Here is a 6,000-nt window from a genome sequence, read left to right as displayed (position 1 = left end):
AAGAAACTTTCCCCCAGATAGTAACCTCTTTCTTTCAGGTCATCACAGAGTTTGTTTTCTGTTTCCCTTATCTCAGGTGAAACATTATACAGCCAGCCATCTCCTCTTGTATAGACCACAAGGGCTTTGAAAAGGCTGAACTCAGAACTCACAGCCCAATTTCAAAGTTGGGTTTCAAACAAGCTTCCAAAAGTGACTGCAGAAACCCAGCAGTGTCTCTGTCTGTCTGTGTCTCTCTCACACACTTAGAGAAAAACTGGTTTCACTCTCTCTGCTTGCAAAACCACATGACCCTCCTTAGAACTGCAAACTGCATCCAGACAGATTGCGGCACTGGACCTAATGTTTTGCGTCTGTTCGTCTGTTGCTTTTCAGAACAATAATCCATTACTCCACAGCAGGTCTAATTAACACCTACTTGTGAAGTCCTTCAGCAAAGCAGTTTCCATTGTCTTTACAAAGGCACTGGGAGCCTGGATTGTCTGGCTTGAGCAGAGCTCTGGCATTTTAAATGAGATCTGTGTTGTGAAGTGTTTGTATATTTTTGTGACCTAACTAAAAAAAACCCCACAATTTATCTCCTTATGCAATAAGGAGCAATAAGACAACATCAGTCTAGGAAGTGGGCTTGTTATCTTAAACTGGTAGTAGTCAGTGCTGGATTTGATCAGTATTGGTTAAGGTTCCATGGGCTAAAATATTTTTTCAAAATCTCAGAACCTGGAAGCATTGGAAAGAAATAACTTGAGATCTGAAAACATTAACAACCGGTTGAGAATCATGGAACAACAGAGTAAGGGAGCCCAGAGATTGAGAGCTGGAAAAATTGTGGAACAGTTTCCTTAGCTCTTAGGCGGTGAGAAGAGCCCAAGTGCATTCAGTTTTTCAGATCTACCCAGCGTAGGGTGGAATGAGGAAAATTATAGACTTTTGCATTGTTTAGATGGAAGAGGTCTGGAAGGCTGGCGGCAAAACTCTGCATGCCAAACTGCATGAGTTTTTCAAGCTTTGTTGGGACCAAGGAAAACTGCCTCAGGATCTTCGTGATGCCACCATCATCACCCTGTACAAAAACAAAGGCGAGAAATCAGACTGCTCAAACTACAGGGGAATCACGTTGCTCTCCATTGCAGGCAAAATCTTCGCTAGGATTCTACTAAATAGAATAATACCTAGTGTCGCCGAGAATATTCTCCCAGAATCACAGTGCGGCTTTCGCGCAAACAGAGGAACTACTGACATGGTCTTTGCCCTCAGACAGCTCCAAGAAAAGTGCAGAGAACAAAACAAAGGACTCTACATCACCTTTGTTGACCTCACCAAAGCCTTCGACACCGTGAGCAGGAAAGGGCTTTGGCAAATACTAGAGCGCATCGGATGTCTCCCAAAGTTCCTCAACATGATTATCTAACTGCACGAAAACCAACAAGGTCGGGTCAGATACAGCAATGAGTTCTCTGAACCCTTCTCCATTAACAATGGCGTGAAGCAAGGCTGTGTTCTCGCACCAACCCTCTTTTCAATCTTCTTCAGCATGATGCTGAACCAAGCCATGAAAGACCCCAACAATGAAGACGCTGTTTACATCCGGTACCACACGGATGGCAGTCTCTTCAATCTGAGGCGCCTGCAAGCTCACACCAAGACACAAGAGAAACTTGTCCGTGAACTACTCTTTGCAGACGATGCCGCTTTAGTTGCCCACTCAGAGCCAGCTCTTCAGCGCTTGACGTCCTGCTTTGCGGAAACTGCCAAAATGTTTGGCCTGGAAGTCAGCCTGAAGAAAACTGAGGTCCTCCAACAGCCAGCTCCCCACCATGACTACCAGCACCCCCACATCTCCATCGGGCACACAAAACTCAAAACGGTCAACCAGTTTACCTATCTCGGCTGCACCATTTCATCAGATGCAAGGATCGACAATGAGATAGACAACAGACTCGCCAAGGCAAATAGCGCCTTTGGAAGACTACACAAAAGAGTCTGGAAAAACAACCAACTGAAAAACCTCACAAAGATAAGCGTATACAGAGCCGTTGTCATACCCACACTCCTGTTCGGCTCCGAATCATGGGTCCTCTACCGGCACCACCTACGGCTCCTAGAACGCTTCCACCAGCGTTGTCTCCGCTCCATCCTCAACATCCATTGGAGCGCTTTCATCCCTAACGTCGAAGTACTCGAGATGGCAGAGGTCGACAGCATCGAGTCCACGCTGCTGAAGATCTAGCTGCGCTGGTTGGGTCACGTCTCCAGAATGGAGGTCCATCGCCTTCCCAAGATCGTGTTATATGGCGAGCTCTCCACTGGCCACCGTGACAGAGGTGCACCAAAGAAAAGGTACAAGGACTGCCTAAAGAAATCTCTTGGTGCCTGCCACATTGACCACCGCCAGTGGGCTGATAACGCCTCAAACCGTGCTTCTTGGCGCCTCACAGTTTGGCGGGCAGCAACCTCCTTTGAAGAAGACCGCAGAGCCCACCTCACTGACAAAAGGCAAAGGAGGAAAAACCCAACACTCAACCCCAACCAACCAATTTTCCCCTGCAACCGCTGCAACCGTGTCTGCCTGTCCCGCATCGGACTTGTCAGCCACAAACGAGCCTGCAGCTGACGTGGACTTTTTACCCCCTCCATAAATCTTCGTCCGCGAAGCCAAGCCAAAGAAAGAGAGATGGAAGAGACCAGAAAAATAGGTCAGTATTTGCTTTTGAATGTTTTTTTTTAAAAGAAGTTTTATCAGCCATTGAATAGTTTCATGAACAAACATATTTAGTTTCGTAGCAAATAATTATTTTCTGATATGAACCAACTTCAAATGTGGTTGTGTACAACATAAAAGGACATTTGTAAGCGCCTTCCTGAATTGGTGCATTGCACATCTTGTAGTTTTTAGATTTTTTATATACAAGAAAGGCCTAAACTAGAAAATTGAGCTTTACTACTGTAAAGATTGTGTTAAGCAAGAACAAGTAATTTTAGTGCCTAGTTTCGATATCTTCCATACTGGAGCAACAAAATTCACCAGTTTGCATTTGTTACCAGCAGGAATTTGATGGACCAAAATAAAATGTACAAAACACTGAAGAATGTTATCCAGAAGCTGAGAACCAATCTTAACGTGTCCTTTGGGCACATATGGTATATCTCCAGAAATCAGCCAGATTAGCATGTACAATTACACTATGTTATGTGGAGTCTGTGTGACATATCTTGAGGTCACCAACATAAAATTATTTTGTGAATTTCATGTCTGTCATTGAACAGGCCATTTGCAGATATTATCTGGCATTAAGGCAGACCAATCTTACTTGTTATGCAGCTGTGGAATCCAACCCTTAGTTTAGACTTTTTTTTCAAATCTACTTTTTGTTCACTTCAATCCTTTTACAGCCCTTGCTTTAAAAGTCCCTGGGGGTTTATACATACTTCTCAAAGCTCGCCAACACCCAATATCATATGTCACCTCATTACTTGATACTGCTCCATCTTCCAAGTCAACCCTACCCCCATTGGCATCCCTCATTGTACTGCCTTTCAGATTGACCTTCTAAGTGATCTCCTTCCCACACTTCCCTGGAGTCTATCTAACATTTTTCCTTGTGGTAGAATAAGTGAGAGAAAGTGTGTGTATATGAATGTAAAGTGAATTTTACCATACATGCCCACACACTTGGTGTAGGGCTTCCATAGAGCAAAACACTAAAATGCCCTTCCTGCTGAGGGAGAACTCTGGGCTCACCTCGCCATTCTACTTCTGCAGTGGTTGTGTTGAAGTGGCTGGTAAAGAGAAATGATTCATTTGTGGTGTTGTGCAGGGTAGTGTTAGAAGAGGAGGTCATGAGTGGTGACGTTATCAGGGACAGGTGTACACTTTTATTTAAAGTTGTCATCTCCATTTCTCTTAGAAGTATGTGGTTTTAAAACCCACAGAGACCAAAGTGCATTATCTAGGCTGACACTTCAGTGTGGTACTGAGGCATGTTGAAATGGAGTCTTTCTGAAGAGAATTTAATCCAAAGCCCTGACTGCTTTCATCTGAAGTTGATAAAATAACACTTGAAGAACAGCAAATAACTGCTCACAATGTCTTAGCTGTTAACTTCATAAAATAGATCTACTGCATGGATGTTTATAGAAATGTTGCTTTGCAAAGTTTGGTTGTATTATATCAGCATTGCCTTCGTAGGCAGTCATGGAGGATGACTTGCTTCTCCATTGTAGTTCTGTGGGTTCTATGGCATCTAATATGGCATTTGCTGAATTTGTGGGACTTGATTGGGTTTTCCCTGGCTGCTCCGGTTTCTTCCCACTCTCAGAACCTATGTGGTTGGTAGGCTAATTGGGTTTCATAGGCCAGAAGAGCCTTCTGCCATGCTGTATTGTTAAAATGTTAATTTAAAAAAAACACAGGTTTAACAAACTACTGTATTTTTCTTTGGCTTGGCTTCGCGGACGAAGATTTATGGAGGGGGTAAAAAGTCCACGTCAGCTGCAGGCTCGTTTGTGGCTGACCAGTCCGATGCGGGACAGGCAGACACGATTGCAGCGGTTGCAAGGGAAAATTGGTTGGTTGGGGTTGGGTGTTGGGTTTTTCCTCCTTTGCCTTTTGTCAGTGAGGTGGGCTCTGCGGTCTTCTTCAAAGGAGGCTGCTGCCCGCCAAACTGTGAGGCGCCAAGATGCACGGTTTGAGGCGTTATCAGCCCACTGGCGGTGGTCAATGTGGCAGGCACCAAGAGATTTCTTTAGGCAGTCCTTGTACCTTTTCTTTGGTGCACCTCTGTCACGGTGGCCAGTGGAGAGCTCGCCATATAATACGATCTTGGGAAGGCGATGGTCCTCCATTCTGGAGACGTGACCCATCCAGCGCAGCTGGATCTTCAGCAGCGTGGACTCGATGCTGTCGACCTCTGCCATCTCGAGTACCTCGACGTTAGGGGTGTGAGCGCTCCAATGGATGTTGAGGATGGAGCGGAGACAACGCTGGTGGAAGCGTTCTAGGAGCCGTAGGTGGTGCCGGTAGAGGACCCATGATTCGGAGCCGAACAGGAGTGTGGGTATGACAACGGCTCTGTATACGCTTATCTTTGTGAGGTTTTTCAGTTGGTTGTTTTTCCAGACTCTTTTGTGTAGTCTTCCAAAGGCGCTATTTGCCTTGGCGAGTCTGTTGTCTATCTCATTGTCGATCCTTGCATCTGATGAAATGGTGCAGCCGAGATAGGTAAACTGGTTGACCGTTTTGAGTTTTGTGTGCCCGATGGAGATGTGGGGGGGCTGGTAGTCATGGTGGGGAGCTGGCTGATGGAGGACCTCAGTTTTCTTCAGGCTGACTTCCAGGCCAAACATTTTGGCAGTTTCCGCAAAGCAGGACGTCAAGCGCTGAAGAGCTGGCTCTGAATTTTAGTGTATTTTAGTGCATAATAATACCAACTCTTCAAGGGCAGGAAGGTAGTTAGCACCTACTGGAAGGAAAAATTTGAAGAACTGGGCCTTTATCAGCCTCGCTGAAACATTTGACTCTATCAGCCAAGAGAGTTGAGAAGCACCCTTCTCAAATTTGGCTGCCTGCAGAAATGTCTTCCATCTAACATTTGCCTCAAGGGGCTGTGCAAACAGTGATGATCCCAACCAAAAGGTTAATTTTCAGTTTTTATTTCATTAATAGAAAAATTACAACATTCTGTCAGGCTTACACATATGGCATGCCAACAAGTAGGGAGGTTGCTCTTTCCCAGATGTAATTATTTGGAGAGTATAATTTAAAGGGCTCGTTTACATTGCATGTTTCTGCAATATAAATTCTATTTACCATTTCTCTCTGATAGCACCAGCATTCGTGTTTCATATTAGATTCTTCTCAAGCTACTTCAACAAACAGTATTAGCATACTATTCTTTCCTTTCTCCCTCATGTACTTATCATATTGTCTCATCATTTATCTATTCTATTTGCTTCATTTCCTGTACATTAGTGATAGGAAGTTCAACATTCTAATTACCC

Source organism: Narcine bancroftii, chromosome 6, assembly GCF_036971445.1.
Source record: "Narcine bancroftii isolate sNarBan1 chromosome 6, sNarBan1.hap1, whole genome shotgun sequence".
NCBI lineage: Eukaryota > Metazoa > Chordata > Chondrichthyes > Torpediniformes > Narcinidae > Narcine > Narcine bancroftii.
This window is presented reverse-complemented; position numbering follows the sequence as displayed.